Below are 23,012 nucleotides of genomic sequence, written 5' to 3' on the forward strand. Positions count from 1 at the left end.
AAGGATATTACTTGTAATATCAGAGGTGGAGGAGAATCAGTGAATGTGGTGTTTTTGAATTTTCAGAAGGCTTTGTTAAGATCCCTCCCAGGAGGTTAATAAACAAAACTGGAGCACATTTATTTGGAGATATTGAAATGGTATGAATTGACAATTGGTCTATAGACAGAAAATGGGAAATAGGGGTAAGTGGGCCATTCTCAGGTGGGCAGGCAGTGACAACTGGGGCACCACAAGGATCAGTGCTTGATTCACAGTTGATCACAATCTATATCAAAGACTTGGACATGGACACCAAATGTAATATTTCCAAATTTGCTGATGACAAAAAAAAACTAGCTGGACTGTAACTTAAGAAAATAATGCAAGTAGACTCAAACAAGCTTAATAACTGGGCAAGAGCATGGCAGGTAGCATGCACTGTAAATAAATATGGAATTCTTCACTTTGGTAGATTAAAAAAGAGAAAGGAAATTTTAATGAAAAATGTTTGAATTTGTTGATGTTCAAAGGCACTTACGTGGTGGCATGGTGGCTCAGTGGTTAGCACTGCTTCCTCACAGTGCCACGGACCTGGGTTCAATTCCACCCTCAGGCAACTATCTTGTGGAGTTTGCACGTTCTTCCCGTGTTTGCGTGGGTTTCCTCCGGGTGCTCTGGTTTTTTTCCCACAGTCCAAAGATGTGCAGGCTAGGTGGATTGGCCATGCCAAGTTACCCATAGTGTTCAGGGATTTGTAGATTAGGTGAGTTATAAAGGGATGGGTCTGGGTGAGATGCTCTGAGGGTCGTTGTGGGCTTGTTGGACCGAAGGTCCTGCTTCCACACTGAAGGGATTCTATGATCTATACTCCAAGTCATGAAACACAGGTGTAGTGAGCAATTAGGAAGGTAATTGGTATGGTCATCTTGATAACAAGTGCATTTGAGCACAGAAGTAAAAGAAAATCTCGCTGAACTGTATACATCCTTGGTTAGGGCACACTTGGAGTATTGTGTAAAGTTTCGATCTCCATGTCTAAAGAAGGAAACATTTACCAGAGAGTGAGTACACCACATTAGTCCCTACCACCAAACTTCCATTGAAAAGAAACAGGACAAATGGATTCAACCAACCTACAAAAGACAAGAATCCCCAAATCGACATACCTATCAACATATCAATACTCTTTGCAAATGACCTGGAGACACTGGTGCATATATCCCTAACCTATTACCTTTTTTTAAGACTCTCTTCTTATTTCTAATCTGTGCATATTTGGGTTGCATTATTATTTCTGTCATGTTTGTTAACGAATAAATATCTCTTGTTTGTTAGCTCTCACCATGCTTCAGCCAGAGTCCCCCTTCAGGCTTTCCAGCCCTCGCCATGCTGCTGCTAGCCTCCTGCTCCCGACTGCCTCATTGGCCCGATCTCACCACCGCTGCTTCACTGGTCTGCTCTCGCTGACCCACTCTTTATCTGCCAATTCTAAGAAAATATCCTGGCCTTTATGCCTCACCTAGTCTTTAAAAGACCTCCTTCCTTACACCAAGTAAATGGAGAGACATATCCAATAGCAGCTGGAGCTTATCACCGTAGCCATTCTATATGTTCAGCAATGTCAAGGAAGGGAGGAAATACATGTAGTCATTTTAAATGGACTTCACAGCTGTCTTTTTAAAAATTAACTTTTGAAAGAGCCTATTGGAAAAATTGTGGTATGTAATCAAAATTGTTTTAACAAGCTTGTCTGACCACCTGCCAAAACTCTACAATGGCATAAAACCCAGAAGAAAGTCAATAAGATAAACAACCAGTATAAAAACACATTGATGCTGTTAGCCCTGACTCACTGAGCAGTACACTTACGTCTGAATCAGCTCGTCCTAGCCCAGTCCGTGTCTTGAGCTGACACTTTATCACAGTACTGAGGTAATGTTAGTGTCTTGGAGGTGCCATCTTTTGGATGAGATAAAAGAAACCATGTTTTGCCTGCTCCCTTAGATGAATTTAGAAGACCATAGAATGATATTTCAAAGAGGAGCAACAGTGTTATCTCTCACGTCCTGACCAACACTTACTGTATCTCTCAAACCACATCAACAGGTTATTTTGTCATCACTACATTGTTTGTGGGAAGTCGCAAAGTCAGTACCCAGTGCGTGTGATAGGCACCGTGTAAGTGCATGACTGGGAGGCATTATCTAATGCTGGATTATCAATATGATGCCAAAAGTTAAAGGCTGGTTGGGTGGCGTGGGATAAAGCTGGCAGAACATGTGAGTATTCTTTCATCACCAAATCACTGTGGACGAAAGTTCCCTACCATAAAGCAATGGATTAATGTCAGTGGTCATCATTGTTTTCATTGCATCATATTCTATCCTTTCTATGTCATGCTTATGCTGTTTTCTCACCTGTTTCTGATTTCTTCAGTTAGAGTGCTCTGTCCTGGCCTATTTAGGTCTCCCAAGTTTCCATGACAACATTTTTTCCCTCTCCTGGTTAGAATTATGGATAAATTATATGAAAGAGGATTCATATCTCTTGGGCTTCTCATTGTATAAATAGAAGACGTGCCTTGGGCATTAAGTGTAAATGAGGCTCAACACCCACTAAATGTCAAAAAAGCTCATGATTTTATCAAGTAAGAGTTATCTGGCAGTACTACTGGGTCATAAATGAGAACACTTCAAATCTAGCCATGTGTAGGCTAAATCCTTCAATGTACAGCCCTCTCTCTATATATATATGCAAACATAACTTCTTTCAAATAAACACATTTTTATTCACACATGTCAAAAATTACTTCTGAGTTCTGTGTTAGGAAATCATAAACACGTTTTTATAAATGGGTATATGATTTCATTACACACAGAATACGAAGGAAACTTTCCCCATGCCAATGTTTAAAATGGAAAATAATATAAATTACTTTTTCCCAACATTTACTAACCTTCATATACCCAAAATCACCATCAAAACAATAAAAGGTTGGAGGCATTTTCACTCATACATGATATTTATCATTACACATCCACAAAATGCAGTTCAGAATGAAGCTACTATGTCAAGTTAACGTAATAAAGTAAATAATTGTGAATGCTGAAGATCTGAAACAAAAACAAAAATTGCCAATAAAACTTGGCAGGTCTGGCAGAATGTGTGGAAGAAAGTAGAATTAACATTTTGAATCCAGTGACCCTTCTAAGGACTTGAGGCATTAACTCTGCTTTCTCTCTGCAAGCAGTAAATTTATCAAATTAGTACAATATGAGTCATCTAATACAATCTACTCTGATACTCACTATCCACATCATTCAACATTTTTTCTTTTATAAACAGCTACCAAAATTATTGTTAAATCACATAGCAACTTCTTCAGCATTGATTTGTAGCAGAGTGTTCCATGTCATTGGCCTCTGTGTATTTTTGTCTCTTACACACACCCAATTTATCCAACTCTCAGTATTGTACATATACATTTCTGTCCCATGGAAGACAGAAAGCAAGAAATAACTAGACTAGTTATTCCAACATCTTTTGTTGAGAAATTGCTGAAATCCATTATTGAGGAAGATATATCAAGCACCTAGAAAATCATAAGTGAATCATTTATTGTCATGTGTATTCTGCTGTACATACACAGCACCAACCAGCCCTCGCCATGCTGCTGCCAGCGTCCTGCTCTGAGCTGCCTAACTGTCCCGATGTCGCTGCCGCTCCTTCACCGGCCTGCTCTTAGCTGCCTTACTGGCTTGTCCTTGCTGCTGTTGCCTCACTGGCACGCTCTTGCCGGCCCACCTTTGATCTGCCGCCATCGCTCAGGCCCACGCATGATCCACTGTTGCTGCAGGACACAACCCGCGCGTTCAGCTTCTGCCACATGGTTCCCAGTCTCACCCAGCTCCTTCCTGACTCCTTAGGTAAATAGTTAAAAGGGGTAGTGGGAGGGATAGAATTACTACTGAGGGAGAGAGAAGAAGGGCAGAAAAATCAAGGAAAGTCAAAAAGAAAGGAAAAGAGAGCTGGCAAGCGGAGTGGAGCTCTAAATGTGATCAGGCAGAGTCAACATTGCTTAGTGATAGAGAAATTGCATTTAAGTAATCTGTTAATTTTTTTCTTGAAGAAGTCATGAGCTTGCTGGTGATTGCTGGTTTGGAAATAGCTCTGGCAGGGAGGGAGTTTCATAGGCAGATTAGATATGAATTAATCTTCAGAATGGACTGTGAAATAGCAGAATATTTGCAAAATATTTGCAGTTCTTAGACCAATAGGACATCTGTCTAACAGCCTGACTAGCAATTAAATGCTGCAAATGAAGTGTGAAAGGGATGGTTTTACAAACTTCCTGGAATGCCTCTTTTAATCCTTTCATGGGATGAGGGCATTTCCAGATAGACCAACATTTATTGCCCTTCCCTAACTGCCCAAAGGCAAATAACAGTCAAATACACAGCAGTGAGTTTGGAGTCAGATGCAGGCTAGACTAGGTAAGGTTGGCAGTTTCCTTCCCAGATGGAACAACAGAAGTTGCTGGAAAATCTTAGCAGGGTCTGACAGCATCTGTGAAGAGAAACTTATTGGGTCCAGTAACCTTTCCTCAGAACTGGTCACGGGACCCAAAATGTTAACTCTGATTTCTCTTCACTGATGCTGCCAGACTTGCTGAGCTTTCCCAGAAACTTCTGGTTATGTTTCTTTTTTGGTTTTCTTCTCCAGATGGCTTCGTTTTCCCAATAATTGACATGGACATCATTAGACTCGTAATTCCTGATTTTTATTGAATTCAAATTCCACCATCTGCCATGGCAGGATTCAATCGCAGATCCCCAGAATGTAGCCTCAGTCACTGGATTAACAGTCACGTGAAAATACAACAAGGTCATTGTCTCCTCCTTCTTGGGGCATGATAGTCTTTATCCCAGTGGGTAGAAAGTGGGCACACAGGCAAATGGCAGCCTTGACTACATTCTTGAAGTTAAAATTGTTCGTGTTGATCTTCTCTTTTGTCAATTTACTGTCTTCACCATGAAAATTGATCTTTCTGCACTTTACAGGCCTGCACACCCAATTTGAAATGGTGGGACCATTCCAGTTCTTTTCATAACTGTGTTGACACAATGGAAGAGAGATAGAAACGGCCCTCCCTCCCCAATTGGAATTTAACTAAGTGGCTATAAAAAAACAGAAACCCTATGAAAACTGGCACTGCCCAAAATTCCTCTAAATCAAAGAATCCCATCCCCTGCTGGAAGTGTGATATCTACTTGCCTAAGACTGGCCAGAATTTCTCGGCTCTCATGTTTTAATTAATCCATAAAAGAGTGAAATAATAGCTTCTCTAAATGGGGTGGAATGCTTTACACCCTGCAAAAATTGTTAGAGCCAATAAAACTTTCATTAGGAACAGGTTATATATTGTTTGCTCAGTTCAGGGCTCACTCCAATGATATGTCTAAATAACATGCGTATCTTTTCCTTGAGCTAATAAGTGCATACATCTGAATAGTTAAATGCTCCACAGATTATATGAATTTCAAAACAGTTCACTAACGTATCCCTAGGTATGAGTACTTGCTAATTTTCTTTAAATTGAGACATGACTGTCACAATCAGCTTGATCCAATTAATTTTTTGTAGCTAGTGGCTTTATACCATTTGGCCAGCTTATACACCATAGGCTAAAAATAAAGTTGTGTTTTTCATTATCTGAACAATATAGCCACTTTACTGCAGAATGGAATCTGAAAAAAATCAAATAAACCAAGCCCATATCCAAAGTGTTTAAAACTCAGTTAATTCAAGTTGAGATCAAGAAGCATCTTTAATTGTTGTTTGGACTTACAAGCAATATCAGGCGGAAATCAGACCTTGAATCCATTCTACCTGTGCCAAAATGTGAGCTCAGAAGTTCACAATAGTAATTCCATCGTCATTCAGATTTTAAAGCATACCTTTAAGTAGAGAGAGATAGGGCCTTAGCTGAATTTCAGACCCAAAGCATATTGTAACACAAAGAAAAGGGAAATGATATGCATTTATGCAGCCCTTCCATGGTCCCAAATCAGCTACTTTTAAAATATGGCTGTTCTGATTTTTGTAGAAAACCATGCCAACCAACTTGCACATAATAAACTTCCATAAAAACAATGAGATGATTAGCCAGCTAATCTGTTTTAGTTGGTGTTAGTTGAATATTGGCTGGAATATCTGAACAGGGAGCTCTTCTTCAAAACAATGGCATGGGATCTTTTATATTACAGCCTGGTCACACAAGCAGTTTAACACCTCATCTGCATATTAATATCTCCAATCACTCTGAAACCACACCCTGCCCTTGGGACACTAAAGTGTTGGCCTTGATTATGTGCTCAAGTTTTGGATATTGCTTGAAACCACTTCTCTCTGACTCAGATACTACAATGTTCCCAAATGAGCCAAGATAAGTCAAATTGCCTGTTTCTGTGTCATAATTGTCTGATTATTTCCGTTATATTGAAGAATCAATTTAGGTTATGACTCCAAACCCACAGTCATCTGACCCAGTGCTACCAGCCAAGTCAAATTGGCAATGCTACAGACACTGCATAACAGATCACACACACCTCTGAAAGTTCAAATCTGCCATTGATTTAGCACAATCTTTGAAACAGCACTTTATCAAAACATAAATTTGTTGTTAACAGCATTCTGCCCCAATGTGCTAAATTAGTCTCAGTACTGTTACATTATGGAAGAGGAGACTATGTTTTTCACTCCTGATCACTATTCAATGACAGTTTGTATGACCATGACAGTTAGGTTCACTTTTCATCCAAACAAATTTAAAAAAGAGGAGACCTAAATTTATGTAGTCCCTTTCACAATGCAATGATGCCCGAAGCATTTGACAGAAAATTAAATTACTGTTGCAACCAATTTGTAAATGGGAAGGTACCATGAATATCAATGAGATAAGATTTGGATCCAGACCCGAAACGTCAGCCTTCCTGCTCCTCTGATGCTGCTTGGCCTGCTGTGTTCATCCAGCTCTACATCTTGTTATCTCTATCAATGAGACAATCTGTTTTTCATTATGTTGGATATAGGATACATATCTGCCTTATCTTCCTCACTTAGTTCAGTTCTATTCAGATTTGAATCCTCCAAACAGGCAAGAGGCCAATTACTGCATCCATCCTGAACACTGCCCTTCCCCCTTCCAGCTGAAGGATCTAGGCCCGAAACGTCAACTTTTGTGTTCCTAAGATGCTGCCTGGCCTGCCCAGTTCATCTAGCTCCACACTTTGTTATCATGGAAATAATGCCAGTTTATTTTTGCCAAGTGAATGCCATCTTCTTAAATCTCTCCCTCTCCTGTCTCCTCCCACTTGATATCAAACAAGGTTATGAGGCATTTCTGAATTTCTTTGTCACAAATATTGGGAATGTTGCTCAGCTGCTTCTGTTGTTTCTCACCTTTCCATTAACCAACTGGGAACTGATAAAGCTTCATGTAGTCTATCCAGATCTGGTGGTGGAATGCAAATTAATGGTTGACCATAGCATTTAGTATCCCTTCAGGCAAAGGGAGTCAATGTGAGGCCTAAACTTGGGCAATGGTCAGAATGAGAGAGACTAATAGCTTGAACCATCAGAAGTGGAGATGAAGGTGTGGTTGAGCAACAGTTGCCAGACAGGGGATCTTAGGTTCACGTCTCAATACAGGTGACCTCAAAACACACACACACACACACACACACACACACACACACACACACACACACACACACACACACACACTCTCTCTCTCTCTCTCTCTCTCACTCTCTCTCACTGTCTCTCCCAAATACACACATTCTCTCTCTGTACCTGCATACCCCCAACGCACATACACTCCCTCTCTCTCCCATACACATTCCCTCTCTCTCTGACACATACACTATGACACACACCCACACACACATACACACACACACACACACACACACACACACACACACACATGAATCTTTGGGGTGAATTTGTATTTGCAGATACCTTCCACTTTATTCAAAAAGCACACAACCTATAGACAGCCAGTCAATGTGGAGTTTTCTGAATTCCTACATTAGAAATAAAACATACAAATTCTAAACAAGGAGTTACAGCTAACATGCATTTTTCTGACCTAAAATGTCACCTCTTTTTTACACTGATAAAACCTTTTGTCCTCACAGTCCAGCGACTTGAAAGAAATTTGGGGATTTACCTATACATATTAATCAATTAAAACCTTCTGACTGATTAAAGACTTAACAACATCTTAGGCTTGTTTAGTACATTCTCATCAGTGGAGTGACCCTTTGATATTTTACTTATAAATTCTGTGTCTGATACACAGTCTTTCACTAACACCTGAAGAAGGAGCAAGGCTCCGAAAGCTTGAGTTTTCAAATAAACCTGTTGGACTATAATCTGTTGTTGTGTGAGTTCTGACCTTGAGCAAATGATGACTGTAGAAATATTGTGAATGGGAGCACAAAAGCTCAATAGTTCAAACTTTGAAAGTACAGTTACAGTTGACTTGGAAGAAAGTTCTTCCTGTTGTTGGGCGCAATTGGCCTCATGAAAATGTGCTTTCAGTTCCTGAACTGCTCAGGATACACACTCAAAAACTCACTGGAGCTATCTCCAGGATTGTGATTGTTTGCTGTGCCCTGCATGAGATAGCTCAACAATGGGAACGGCAACTAAACAGAATGGGTGGTGATCCAGGTCACACATCACCTCAGATGAAGAGAAAAAGTAGTCAAATGGAGATTATAAGGGAGGTGAAGCTGGCGATGCTGCTGTTGAAGAAGCCAGGGCAGTAAAATGTGTCATACAAGCCCAAGACAACTGAATAGCGGCCAGATTTCAGACCGACTGCCTTTTGACAAACATGTGCGGACATGTAATGCTAGGAGTTAACTGTGGTAAGAATATTCCTGCCCTGAAAAGAATGCTTGATTGCTCACGTTGAGACTTCATGTTCCTTTGTTTGACATTCACTGAAAGTTAGTTTATTAGATTTGCTGCAACATCATCTTGTTCAGTTTCTAGGCCAGAAATTCAGGATGGAGTGATACAGGAACACACAGTGAGTGCATACGATAAGCTGTGCATATGTATGTGTCTGAGCTATCTCTGAGGTGTACTGATCTGTTTCTGGTTAAGTCCTTGTCTCATCCAACACTTTGGTGAGAAGGTATCGGGTGTGTAAGTTATGAGGAAATGTCAGTACTTGATAATGCATAAACTGTTGGGTGGTGTCCTTTTTTTAAATTTACCTTGGCAGATTGTGAGACTCTTTGCAGCAGTTAGAGTGACAAAGTTAACTCTAGTTAAATGAGACATTCTGTGGACACAATGCACTCTGATAGAGAATCTATCTCTTCACTTTGTGCGTGACAGTCCTCTGCAGTAGCAGTCCCACAATGCTACTTCATGCTCAGAGGGGCAGGAATGACTGACTAGTGAGTGTACTCATCCTGGCACATAGCAGAAGATCATTCACGCTCTTTCTAGCACTGGAGCAAGTTCTCTTGAGCCACATATAGGCACTGACCTCTATAACAACTTCAGGATGCTGCCCTGTTGCTATCCTGTGGAAATAGACCTTCCCTCTCCTTCCCTTCCAGACAGCCTGCAGGAGAATATGTAATGACTCATAGCTTGGAGGTACTTTGGTGCCAGACACCTCCAGAGGTGAGAGGTGGTGACCAATAGAGGTTGAATGATGTTCCTGAATTGCAGAGAGTGAAATATTATTGGAGCTGTTTAAACCTGGTGCTCAGAATTAGAGCCTGGATGGCCATGACAGGTTTCAGAACTGCCTGCCTGTAAGATTTGGTTTTCTACTTGCACATGGGTTAGTATCCACCTGAGATGAACATAATTGCACAAGACAACCTGACATATCCTTAAACCAGTGCCTCTTCTACATTTAGACCTAATGCCACACTTACTTAAAAAAAAATTCAATCCAACGAGTCCAGAAGTGATGTAAATGGCATTTGCTGACTGAAAACCAGAAAAACAATGGTAAAACAAGAATTCAACTGAAATCAATAAAGAAAGAGGACACATTAGGGATGACAGTTTGAACAGTTGAACACAAGGTTGAGTGTGGAAAGCTATAAATGCTCCAATCCTTTGGTCATTAATTATCTTCTATCTTCCACCTTATCATTGACCTTCCCTTCTGTTCATTTCTCAACTTTTTCACTTGGATAAAATGTATTAGATTTCTACCTTTTCCCAGTTCTGACATAAAGTTGGCACCTGAATTAGTAACTTTGTTCCACTTTCTACATGCAATGCCAGACCTGCAGATTTTATTTAAGGCCTTACCCATTTATAGCACAATGATTGATTGATTGTTGTCACATGTACAGATACAGTGAAAAGTATTATTTTGTGTGCTCCAAAGGCAGATTGTACCACACAAAGTGCACCACGGTAGTAGAATAGAATATAGAATATGGAAAAGGTGCAGAGAGAGAGAGAGAGAGAGAGAGAGAGACAGAGAGAGAGAGAGAGAGAGAGAGAGAGAGAGAGATCAGAATTAACATTTGAGAGATCTGTTCAAAATTCTGATAACAACAGGGAAGAAGCAGGTTAGGGTGCGAGGTGGCAGGGGTTTGTACACAGACCTGGGCCTATGAGTTTGTTTGGAATTATGGAATTGAAGGCAGAACTGTAGTAAATAAGTAGGAGCCTGAGGTAGGAATCCTTGTTACCCAGAGAATCCAGGGATGAGTGTAGGGCCAGGGAGATGGTGTCTGCTCTGGACCTGTTGCGCTGGTAGTCAATTGCAAAGGATCAAGGTGATTTGGTCAGCTCGAATCGATGTGAGTCATAACTAACCTCTGGAAGCCCTTCATAACTGTGGAGGTCAGAGTCATTGAGGTACGCTGTATGATTTTTCTTTGGCACTGGAACGGTAGTTATCTTCTTGAAGCAGCTAGTGAATTGAAACAGATGGAAGCAGCAAGGTGAGATGAGATTGTCAAGGATGTGAATACATGTTGGGAAATTTTTATTGAAGGAGTAATTAAAGACAGGCAGAAGAACAGTAAACTCAGAGGAAAAAGTGTGATGAATTAAGATGACATCATTTGGCAGAAGCTAAGGGAGGAAATTTACAAACAATACATCAGTGACAAATCTTTGCAGTGTTTGGATGCACAGTAAAATACAAGGTGTTTAACTGAGAGGTGAGAGAAATGGAATTAAGTGTCTAAAGGAGGAAAGGTTGCCTGGGAGCAAGGTGAGCAGACCAATTTGGTAACAAGAGACTTACTACCTAGAAATAGAGTGGACAATGCAATTGGTGGATGGTATAGTGAGGTGGGAATATTTCATTTGACGGGAACATGGCATGATTCACCTGATCTGAAACGTTAACTCTGTTTTTTTCTTCACAGATGCTGCCAGACCTGCTGAGCTTTTCCAGCAACTTTGTTTTCGTTTTTTGTTGTTGTGTATGGCATCATTCAACCAGGTTTCCCTCAAGGCCACAATTTAAATGTAAACGTCCACCATGAGCTCACGGATGGAAAACATCTTGTTAACCAATGAATGGAGATTCATCAGGCAGAAAGGCAGTGAGTGTTGATTCACTGGCAGAGCCCAAAGTGTCAGCAGTGACAAGGGGAAGTTGACCAGGAAGGTTGGACAGAAAACATTCACCCTGTACAGCACACTGGAAGGGAAGCTTGTTGAGATAACACGATGGGGTTGCTGTGCCTAAGGAAGCAGCAATGTGCCTTAATTGAACCTTCAGAAGATGCTCAGAAGAGACACAGAAGCGGGAGACTCATCTAAGAGGCAGGAAAGAAGGTTGCAAGAGTTACTTTTATATTTGAGAGGACAAAGTACCTGTGAGGGGCGAAGTGAATAAAGGCATGAAGTCAGGACAAGGCCTTAAGAAAATCAAAGAACAATGAAGAGAGAAAAGAAAAATAGAAATAAAAATGAAATGCTCTGCTCCTGAGCAGCAGCCAAAGAGTCCATGTGAATACATAAGGAAAAATCAACCACTTTTGATAAGTGAAGGTGAAAATTTGAAGGAAGGAAAATAAAATGATTTGCACTTCAAAATTAAAACACTTACTTTATTACTTAACTCGAAAATAATCGGTAAATGTTCACTATTTGCTTGAATTGCTCACTAGAAAGCAAGAAAATCGAAACAACTTGTGACTGGCTCAGCCCAGTCCTTTTTGGCCATGGTTCCATTATGCTCCAGTATTTGCATTCAATACCACGATGCTTGGAGCGTTGGCAAGGGAAATAGAGCAAAAACATTTTAATAGGCCCTTGTTGTTTTATGCTGATTGGTAGCAGGAGTCCAATGTTATATGCCTCCTCCCCTTGTTTTCACTGCTCGGTTTGGCTCCTTTTTCAGAAATGTACAGCCATAAAGTACTGGGCCTATAGTTCTGCCATTTGGATAAATCAGTTGATTCAGCACTGTCAGAAGGGGGAGTTGGCACACGGTTATCATTTTCTGTAATCCAAATAAAACGCTGGGCAGTAATAGGTCACAGAGCCCCTTGAGCTTGTCATTGCCTTCTGCATCTCTATGGTGAATAAAATATTCCCCTATTCAATTACCCTTTGAAGCAAACACTGTGGGATTTAAATACTGACTGAGAATATGTTCCTGTGGACAGATGTTTTGATATGTTTATTTAAAGGGTAGGATCATAGTGCAGGTAATTCTCTCCGAGGAAGTTAAGACAAAATCTAATCCATTTGGTGGAAATCAACACATCACAGTTATGCTTCCAGCTCCTACAACACAGTCTGCATCATGCCATTTGTGCTTTGTCCACATACAGGCATGCAGACAACTCCCCTCACTGCTGGTTTATATGTTAGAGGACAACGTACACAGAACATGGGTTGAAAAATGCTAGGAATGGTCTCAGTGCTTGTTCTATGGCTTGCTCAATTTTACTCTCTATTTCCTGGAATGATACCTGTGTCACAGCCATCTTCTCCACCAACACTTCCAGGACTGTTCAGGAAACAGAGTGTCTTGGAACAAACATTCCGCTTGCAGCAACAGCTCTGTCATTCATTAATCATTAACTGTGCCTCCCCTTAAATTGCTGCAGATTGATTTTAAAAATCACGTGCATCCCAACAGATTTCCCACATCCCATGCAAATCCAACTCTCTGACTGCAAGTTTGCATGGCACTTACAATTCACCCTCATGATACAAATGGATGTGACTCCTCTTGGCATGGTCAGGCAGACATAGCAGTTGATGTCCTTGTCCACTCTGGGTGCTACTTTAAAAGGAATCGCAGTGTGTGTAGAACATGGATAGAAGTAGTTTAAACCAAATACACTGTATTGCCATTCATTCTTCACCCCAATCTCCTATTTTGTTGATTTTATCAAAATTGCTTTATTTATTATTAAGCATTGGATTTCTTTGGACAACCTACACCAGAATCAACATACAACATTGATTTGGCCTGTTTGCTCTCATTTTGAAGATTCTATCCTCCCTGACCATTAGCTGCCTGCTCTGTTGGTAAAGCAGTGACAGTTTCAGCCTCCTGGGGATGTTGAGTATTATTAATTGGGCATTGACTTTGCCTCCTCTCAGTTAAGGCACTTAAATGAAAATGATGTTAGTGATGCATTTAAGAAGTGGGCCAGGACTGGAAATTCATCATACTATCAGTTACTAACCCTGTTTTGGAAATCCAGCCAAATTTGTCCCTGTTTCAATCACTAAATCCAATCATTCCATATTTTTGCAACCTTCATGCTAAAAGTTATTCCCTGTTTTCTGATCTAATTTATTTATGTTGCTTTTTCTTAATTGTCAAGATGTTCTGATGTATCGAATTTACAGTAGTATTTTACTCACAAGATTTCTTCATTTCTTGGATAGGCGCCTACTTCTCCAGGCTTGATCTTAACACAGATAATAAAATGTGAGGCTGGATGAACACAGCAGGCCAAGCAGCATCTCAGGAGCACAAAAGCTGACGTTTCGGGCCTAGACCCTTCATCAGAGAGGGGGATGGGGAGAGGGAACTGGAATAAATAGGGAGAGAGGGGGAGGCGGACCGAAGATGGAGAGTAAAGAAGATAGGTGGAGAGAGTATAGGTGGGGAGGTAGGGAGGGGATAGGTCAGTCCAGGGAAGACGGACAGGTCAAGGAGGTGGGATGAGGTTAGTAGGTAGATGGGGGTGTGGCTTGGGGTGGGCGGAAGGGATGGGTGAGAGGAAGAACTGGTTAGGGAGGCAGAGACAGGTTGGACTGGTTTTGGGATGCAGTGGGTGGGGGGGGGGAGCTGGGCTGGTTGTGTGGTGCAGTGGGGGGAGGGGACGAACTGGGCTGGTTTAGGGATGCAGTAGGGGAAGGGGAGATTTTGAAAACCAGCCCAGTTTGTCCCCTCCCCCCACTGCACCACACAACCAGCCCAGCTCTTCCCCCCCACCCACTGCATCCCAAAACCAGTCCAACCTGTCTCTGCCTCCCTAACCTGTTCTTCCTCTCACCCATCCCTTCCTCCCACCCCAAGCCGCACCCCCATCTACCTACTAACCTCATCCCACCTCCTTGACCTGTCCGTCTTCCCTGGACTGACCTATCTCCTCCCTACCTCCCCACCTATACTCTCTCCACCTATCTTCCTTAATCTCCATCTTCGGTCCGCCTCCCCCTCTCTCCCTATTTATTCCAGTTCCCTCTCCCCATCCCCCTCTCTGATGAAGGGTCTAGGCCCGAAACGTCAGCTTTTGTGCTCCTGAGATGCTGCTTGGCCTGCTGTGTTCATCCAGCCTCACATTTTATTATCTTGGAATTCTCCAGCATCTGCAGTTCCCATTATCTCTGATACCATTATCTTTGATGTTAACACACTTCATATAAAGCCTCATGTTATGCTAACATTAGCCAAACGTAGTACTCAAACACCATTTACAGGTTTAACAGGTTGTGTGCCAACTGCTTGTATTTTATAATATGATATCCATTGACCGAGTTTGGAACAGGAGTTTTCCATGCGTTTTGAAATGGAATGTTATGACTCTATCACCTCTTCCCTATTTAATGAAATGTCTGTAACAGATCTATTAAAATACAATTTCCTCCATTTACTTAGTGTACTAACTAAAGAGGTTTGTTTTGTTTCAAGCAGCCTTGCAAAAAAATGTTAGTGCTACCTACACCAACTGCATCTTAACATAGTTATGAAGCTTGGTTTGAAATGGTGACAAGGATGGTTCATTCATACTTCATCTGTAGACCAACTTTATTTCTGTAAAAGGCAATTCTCGGTAATTTTATTTTAATTGTAGTCTCCAGATGAAGCAGGGGTAGACAGCAGGAAATAACTCACATTCTTTCTTCAGTTTTATATTTCCAGTACAGAGCACCAGCAAGATTAAAATGAATAAGGATGAAAATGAAATCATTCAAGAAGTGAAGATTAGATGATGTTAGGAAGCACTTTGTTTGACAACGCATGTCAAATTCAAAGAATAGTATTCCAGATAGACTGGTGGAGACAATAAAATCTTATATCATTCAAAAGTTAGCTGGAAATTATGATGACAATAAGTTTCTAAGAAGGTCAAATGAACGGTGAACTCATCAGCGCTGACCTTTGGAACACATTAGTTTAGTATAAACTTTTAGTGTTCATATCATGCACATCGGTTAATAGCATGTGTGCTCTTTTTATTCTTCCATGGAAAGTGGCCATCATTGGCAATGTCAGCATTTGTTACCTGCCTCAAACTGTCCCTGAGAAGGTGGTGGTGAGCCGCTTCTTGAACAACTGCAGTTCATCTGGCGTAAGTATTCTTATACAGAAACCAGAATTGGAACTATGGGCCCCAGAGCTTCTCCTGATGCCTGATCACACCCCCAGACCCTGACCTGAGCACACATCTCTGATCCTGACTTAAGCACAACTGATCCTTTTGAGCAAAAGGCACCCATCAGCGGGCGCTAATTTATACCCCTGCCCTGAACTTTGCTCCCATAGTGCTGCCAGGGAGGGAATTCCAGGTTTTCAATTCAGTGACGCAGAAGGAATAGCAATACAGTTCCAAGTCAAACTAGAGATACCAGCAAAAGTCTTACCTCTATAACCACCTACAACCCCAACCTTAATCTTTTTTTACCACAATCATCGCAGAGCTTTTAGACACTCTGTCCCAGCTCTCTGGTATTCCCATCCCAAACTCTGTCTCATCCCACTATTAAAAGCCTCATTATAGCCAGGTCTTGATTCACATCATCTCGCTCCTCCTGAAAACACTTGTTCAGCACCTGATGTCCATTTTTATTGGATGTTTTGCTTTTATATTGCTATATAAAAGTAATTGCGTGCTTCTGTTGATCAATTGACTATGTTTCATTGTTTGGAGCTCAAGATTTCCATAATTGTGGATTATGGAGTAATTGGGTAAAAATATCCTACGTTCAACACAGCAGATGCTATTGACTTTGCTGAGTGTCCAATAATAGACTGCAATGTGGGCAATGCCTCTGAGATATCAGTTATAATTAACGGTTTTAATTATATCTTATTAAACTACTACTTTATATCAAATTGCACTTGTGCACAATCAGTACATATAACTCATTGCCCAAAAATGCGTTTGATTTGATTCTTTACAAGACATTTTGCACATTCTTCCCATCTTCATATGAACATAGAAATATGTGAATGCACGTGCTTGATGAACAGATAGAATTAGCTGTTAATCAAAACTGATTCATAATGTCAAAAAACAGCCTCTGAGTGAAGTGAGGGTGATTTGGAACAAATTTTGATGTGAACAACAGGCCATAATTAAGTATAATTTTGTGTATAATTCAAAAGTTCTGCCTGATGTCTGTAGTGTAAATAAAGCTCAAAGAGCTCTGATTTTGTGTTAAATCCTGTTAAGCAGCAGTTTAGTTCACCCTGTGCCTTCATGTTCTCACACTCTGTGTGTTTCTGGCCATTTTTGAATTTAGAACTGCAACTGTAGAGTAAGCAGCCAGATTTCCATATGGAGAACTTAGTAAAATGAATTTATTTTGATTTGGGGCTAGATTGAACAATGCAGATAGCAATCAAATATTGAGTTATTAGGTTGCAAGAAAGACAGAACAGGCATTCAATTATGTACAGCAAGAAAGAGACATCGGACCAACCAAACCATAGATAGCTCAGAGATAATGGGGACTGCAGATGCTGGAGATTCCAAGATAATAAAATGTGAGGCTGGATGAACACAGCAGGCCAAGCAGCATCTCAGGAGCACAAAAGCTGACGTTTCGGGCCTAGACCCTTCATCAGAGAGGTCTAGGCCCGAAACGTCAGCTTTTGTGCTCCTGAGATGCTGCTTGGCCTGCTGTGTTCATCCAGCCTCACATTTTATTATCATAGATAGCTCATATTCTTTTCCAAGTTCTGCCGTCTAGATATAACAGAGAAGTAGTACTCAGGAATGCTTGAGCGTAGAAATAGTGAGATATCTGTGCTATTTCTTTAGAAATATCAATGATTGCTGCACTTCGTAGCTAATGCAGCACTCAACTCTCATTGACAGGCAGCAGTTGGCAACATTTGTTTTGACAGCAGATAGTTTATTTTCTGTGTTGATGTGGCCATGTAAAATTAAGTTGTTGCTTCTGTTGGTCCATTGATTTTTTAAAATTGTTTGAAGCTCAAGGTTTCCATAATTGTAGATTATGTAATAATTTGGGAAAAAATATCCTAAATTCAACATTGCAGAAGCTATTGATTTTGCTGAGTGTTTAATGAAAGTCTCCAATGTGGGCAGTTCCCACAAGACATCTAATATCTATGGCTTCAGTATGGTGTCATGTAATAATTGCCTCATGTACTAATTTGGTAGATTTATCCAAAATACACATTAGCCTGAAACAGCTTTTACATAAAGTGTGCATATCAACATTAGGGGAATGCTACTCACTCGATTTATGAGGAAGTCCCACTTTATTTAAACTAATCCTGAGGACCTCACTTTGTAAAATCTAATTGCTTCTTCATTCCTTTATAATTCATACAAATTCACTTAATGCAATGATCTATTTTATTTTGTCCATTCTTTTGAAAATGCTAGCTATCACAATCAGAGCAGGCTTCTTCATTCTAAGCAGTAAAGGTTTATAACTGCAAACTTCTATCTTCACCCATAGCTAGTTTGGTGGTGTGGGTGAGGGTGAGGGCAAGGTTGAGGGTGAAGGGTATTTTGGAACTCTACCATCTTCCTACGCCACCCTCATTAAGCCTGTTGTGTACGGACCCATGGATAACCCTCCCATCCCACCACAATTGAGGGCTGTAAATGGTTAATTAATGCCCACTCAGATGTCATATCCTGCCACCACTGATATTAACCCAATGGTGGACCAAGGACTTTGCTTGCAGAGAGCATAATAAACATACCTGGATGTAGTTGCTGTGGGTTCCTTCTGGGTCTCTCAATCAAAGACACTGAATGCAAATTCTACATCCTGGGGACAGGTAGAATAGCACTTTCAGCAGAACTGAACTGCCTCTTTATTTATGCTGGGCTAACTGTCCTTGGTTCATGAAAGAATTATGTCAGTATGGTGCTCTATTTTAACCACTGGAAAGAACTTGCTGATCTTGTTTTTTATGTTCATTCTGCTTGATTGACATGTTTCATTCGTTATAATAAGCTTTTTTTCTGTAATGTCTGTTGTTGATTTCCTGCTTTAGCAGAAGATCAAGGGTGTGAAATGATTAAAGTCTCTGTAATTGATACATCAATGTTCTGTCTGATTAACACCTTTATAGCATTGAAGGAACAACAGGCTAATCTTTCCAAGGAGGTTTGTGAATGAGCATTTCTTTTTTGGGCAGTTCCACACGTGTCATTGTTGCTATGTGGGTCATTACTTCTGTGCATAATGGGAGAAGATGGGCTAAGAATGGGCATAACTTGTCAAGAGGGACTATCAGGGGATCTTGGTGGTGGCTTGACTTGGCATGAAAGTTATGGAGTGGGTTGGAATGTGAGGGTAAGGGCTAGGAAGCCAAACAACCTTTAAAACAACCAGTACAAAGTCCTTGGGAACCAAGAAAGACTTTCTAACCAGCAGTCTTTAAACATGGCCAGCTATGCTCGACTTCTAGAGTCAAGGGGATCTGCTTACTTGTCCTGCCAGCGCTACCATCAGAAAATTCAGGGGACTTTCTCCTGAGATGACGCCAATGTGTCAAGAATTCCCCAACTTGAGACACCCACTTTGGTATTGAAAAATGATTTGTTATGTTGGTAAAGAATAGACATTATTGTGATAATGATTGCGATCTTGAAAATAAAGAGGCAGTTTGAATCTATTTACGTGGCTACCTTAGTTGAGCCAGTTAGACAGGAAATGATCAGTTGGTGTCAGACAGGTTCTAAAAACGCAGAGTTAGATCAGATGCTGAGAATGACTTATTATGTAGAGAGCCAGAGGGTTCTGGAATAAGTTGTCAGTAGGTACCATGACTGGGTTTGGTGTATGCATTCAAATAGATTATAGATAGCACAACTTGTCACCTTGGTTTTCTGAAATTGTTTGATTTGTCTGCAGGGTCCAAGAATTACTCAGAGTTTATTTTTGTAAATTGGCCTATGCTCAGTTCTCATTCTTTTTGGCCTCTGCCAGGAGTTGAATAATTTAGGGAATCTGAGGTGACGTGGGTCTAATAATGTGTAATTTGCACAGTCAACGTGTTCTTCCTTATGGACTTGATATTTTTATTCATTCACAGGATAAGGAAAATCATGCTTATCCTACGTAACTTCAAGCAAGTGCTGGTGAGCCACCCTCTTGATAGCAACTGGTTGGCTATTTAGCAGTGCAGTTACAAGTCAACAATGGAGTCTCATGTAGGCAAACTGAGTAAAGGTGGCAGATTTCCTTTTCTAATGGCTAGTAGTGAAAACCAGATAGGTTGTTGACTAATACAGGACTGAAATTGACCTTGTTAACCTACAAATTATTGGTCAGACCACATTTGGAGTGTGGCATTCCATTCTGGCACCTTATTTAAGGAAGGATGTTACAGCCCTAGGCAAAGTGCAAAGGAGATCTGCTAAAATGATACCAGGAATGAGAGATATTAGATGCAAGGAAAGATTAGAGAAATTGGTCGTAGAAATGTTTGCCTTGGAACAGAAAAGTTTAAGGGGTGGCTTTATTAAGGTGTTAGAGTTATAAACAATTTTGACAGGGTTCAGAAGGACATTCTGTTTCCACTGGCTGGTATGTCACAATTTCAAAACTGTCAACAAAAAAGCTAGGAGTGATATGAGGAGAAATATCTTTACTCAGACTGTTGTTAGGATTTGAAATGTGTTGCCTGCGAGTGCGGTGGAGATGGATCCCATGTCAGGTTTTAAAAGACAGCTGGATATATGGTTGAAAGTGATGAATTCAGAGAGCTACTGTTGTCAAATGGGACTAACTCTTGTAGGAGTAATACAGACACGATGAGTCAAATGTCCTCTGTCAGTACAGTAAATTCTGTGATTTAATTAATAATTCAATTTAAATTCCAAAAATGCCACGGTAGGATTTTAACTCATGGCCCCAGCCCTTTACTTCTGAGTTAGGAGTTTAGTGATATAGACGCCAAGCTCTTGTAATCCTTAGTTGAGTTTTAATTGCTCCACGTTCTGTAACCCAGATTGGAAAATGGATTTGTGTTGGTGATGACTGTGATATGCTCCATAGTTGGATGCTAGCCATCAGACAGTATGAAAACCTACCAATGATGAGAAACCACTTAAAACATATCCAAGAGACAGCTGGCGTCCATGACACACCATTCATTAGTTAATAGAGGGAAGAAAAAGGTCAGAAATTGACTGACATGCAAATCTTGCAGAAGGTAAACCTTCTATATGTTTCTTTGTGAAGCTTTCACTTGCAGTAAGTTGGACTTTATGAAGTCTAAGCTAAACTGAAAATGGAACTTTTTCCAACAAAGTGTTTTCAATCAGTGTTTTTATATGTTTATATATTTATATCTGGGCATCACAATGACTGTCAAGCACAAATAAGAACAATAAGGTGGGTCCTTTGTTTAAGGCTACGTTGACCTTTTGGATTTTTACCATGTCCAAAATTTTACTAGATTTCAGTAAAAGACAGAGTACAAGATATTTGCTGGACTGTGCTCTTAATCGGCTTTCGTGTTAAGAAAACAATAAAGCCCAACAGAAAATTTTACTGGATAACTGTGATTTTGTGTAAAGTACAACCAAATGGTCTAATTGTATTTTATGAGCTGTTTTGTTTCTTTATTTCCTTGGTTTCATGTTCAGCTCAAGAAGGGTGTTAAACTGGAATGCTAGAGCTGGGAATTATATTAAGTAACAAAAATTCAGGGACATATAATTTACATGGTGTTCCCATCCAATTCAAATGTATTTTGGAACTAAATTAAACTGTTAAACACAGGGATATTGACTTAACTTTTTCCTATTTGTTCAGCATTGAATATGTTACCCTATTCTCTAAAAATGCCTTTTGTATGTATTTTTAATTTACTATAAACAGCAATTACTTGCAAAAGAAACCTGTAACGAGATCCTTTTAAATGCCCTGTAAACTAAAAACTGGCACAAATCGTTAAATAGGTCAAAGTGTTCTGGTTCAAGCCATAACATAGCTCAGTGTAATTTGTAATAAAAACAGCAAATCCTGAAAATACAGACCATCTGAAAGAAAAAGGAAGATAAGTTAACATTTTGGGAGTGCCCTTTCATCAGAACTGGTATAACCAAGGTGTCCTCTTTTCCAAACCAAGGAAGAGTGAAGAATTTTGTTTGTGCTCAGCTGTATATTGAAGAATCTTTTTCTTTTCGTATTTCCTGCATTTTTTTTCAGTTAATATTGCACCTAACGAAAATAGGTAAGATTGTCAATTGTTGTTATCAATTATTGTCTTAACTTGGTTTTTGTTAGTTTGCTTAGAAACAAACAATATTACAGGCTCTGGGAGTGTGCAGAGTAAATACGTCAATTGGATCACATTGAGAAAATCTCCTACATGGACCAGATTGGCCAAATGTTCTGGAATGATTGATCAACTGGAGGACTCTTTCAAAAAAGCCAGCAAGGGCATAATGTAAAATTGTCTGAAATGTTGCATATAGTTCACAAAGTGGTGGAGGGATATACCATAGTCACAGAGAACGTCATTTACAACTTTAGTTAGGGTGATTTCAATGGAAGAGTCACTTCTGTCAAGTCTCCAAGACAGTTATAAAGATTCTAATTGTTAAAGATCAATTGCAAATTACCAGGGGGAAATCATTGGTAAATTTTAGTTTTTTTTTCATTTATTTCAAATTGTAAGAACTAATAAGGTAGACAGAGAGGAACCATTGCCACTGCTTTGTAAGTCTAGGTCTGGGGAAAAGCCTTAGCATATCAACATACAATCAAGGATCAGCCATTCAATAAGATCAGGGCTGACCTATTTTAAGCACAAATCAGCATTAACACCCAGCCCTTTCAACGCCATGCAAGAATCTACTCACGTCTGACTTAAATGTATTCAATGTTTTCAGCACCTTTTCGGAAGAGAGTTCCAAAGATCCATAACTCTCTTGTGGAAAAGATATGCCTAATCTCTGTCTTAAAACATCAAAAATCACATGAAACCAGGTTATAGTCCAACAGGTTTATGTGAAAACACAAGCTTTCAGAGTCTAACTCCTTCTTCAGGTGTTAGTGAGAGCAGTAGCATCAGACACAGAATTTATAAGCAAAAGATCAAAGGGCCATAGGACTGCTGCAATGTTGAACAAACCTGTGATGGCTTTTTAACTAATTAAAGATTTAACAGCCATCTTAGATTTGTTAAAAAGCACATCAGTTCTCTGACCCTTTGATCTTTTGCTTATAAATTCTGTGTCTAATGCCACCTCTCTCACTGACACCTGAAGAAGGAGTGAGACTCGGAAAGCTTGTGTCTTCAAGTAAATCTGTTGGGCTAT

This window comes from Stegostoma tigrinum, chromosome 4 (genome assembly GCF_030684315.1).
Source record: "Stegostoma tigrinum isolate sSteTig4 chromosome 4, sSteTig4.hap1, whole genome shotgun sequence".
In the NCBI taxonomy this organism is placed as follows: Eukaryota; Metazoa; Chordata; class Chondrichthyes; order Orectolobiformes; family Stegostomatidae; genus Stegostoma; species Stegostoma tigrinum.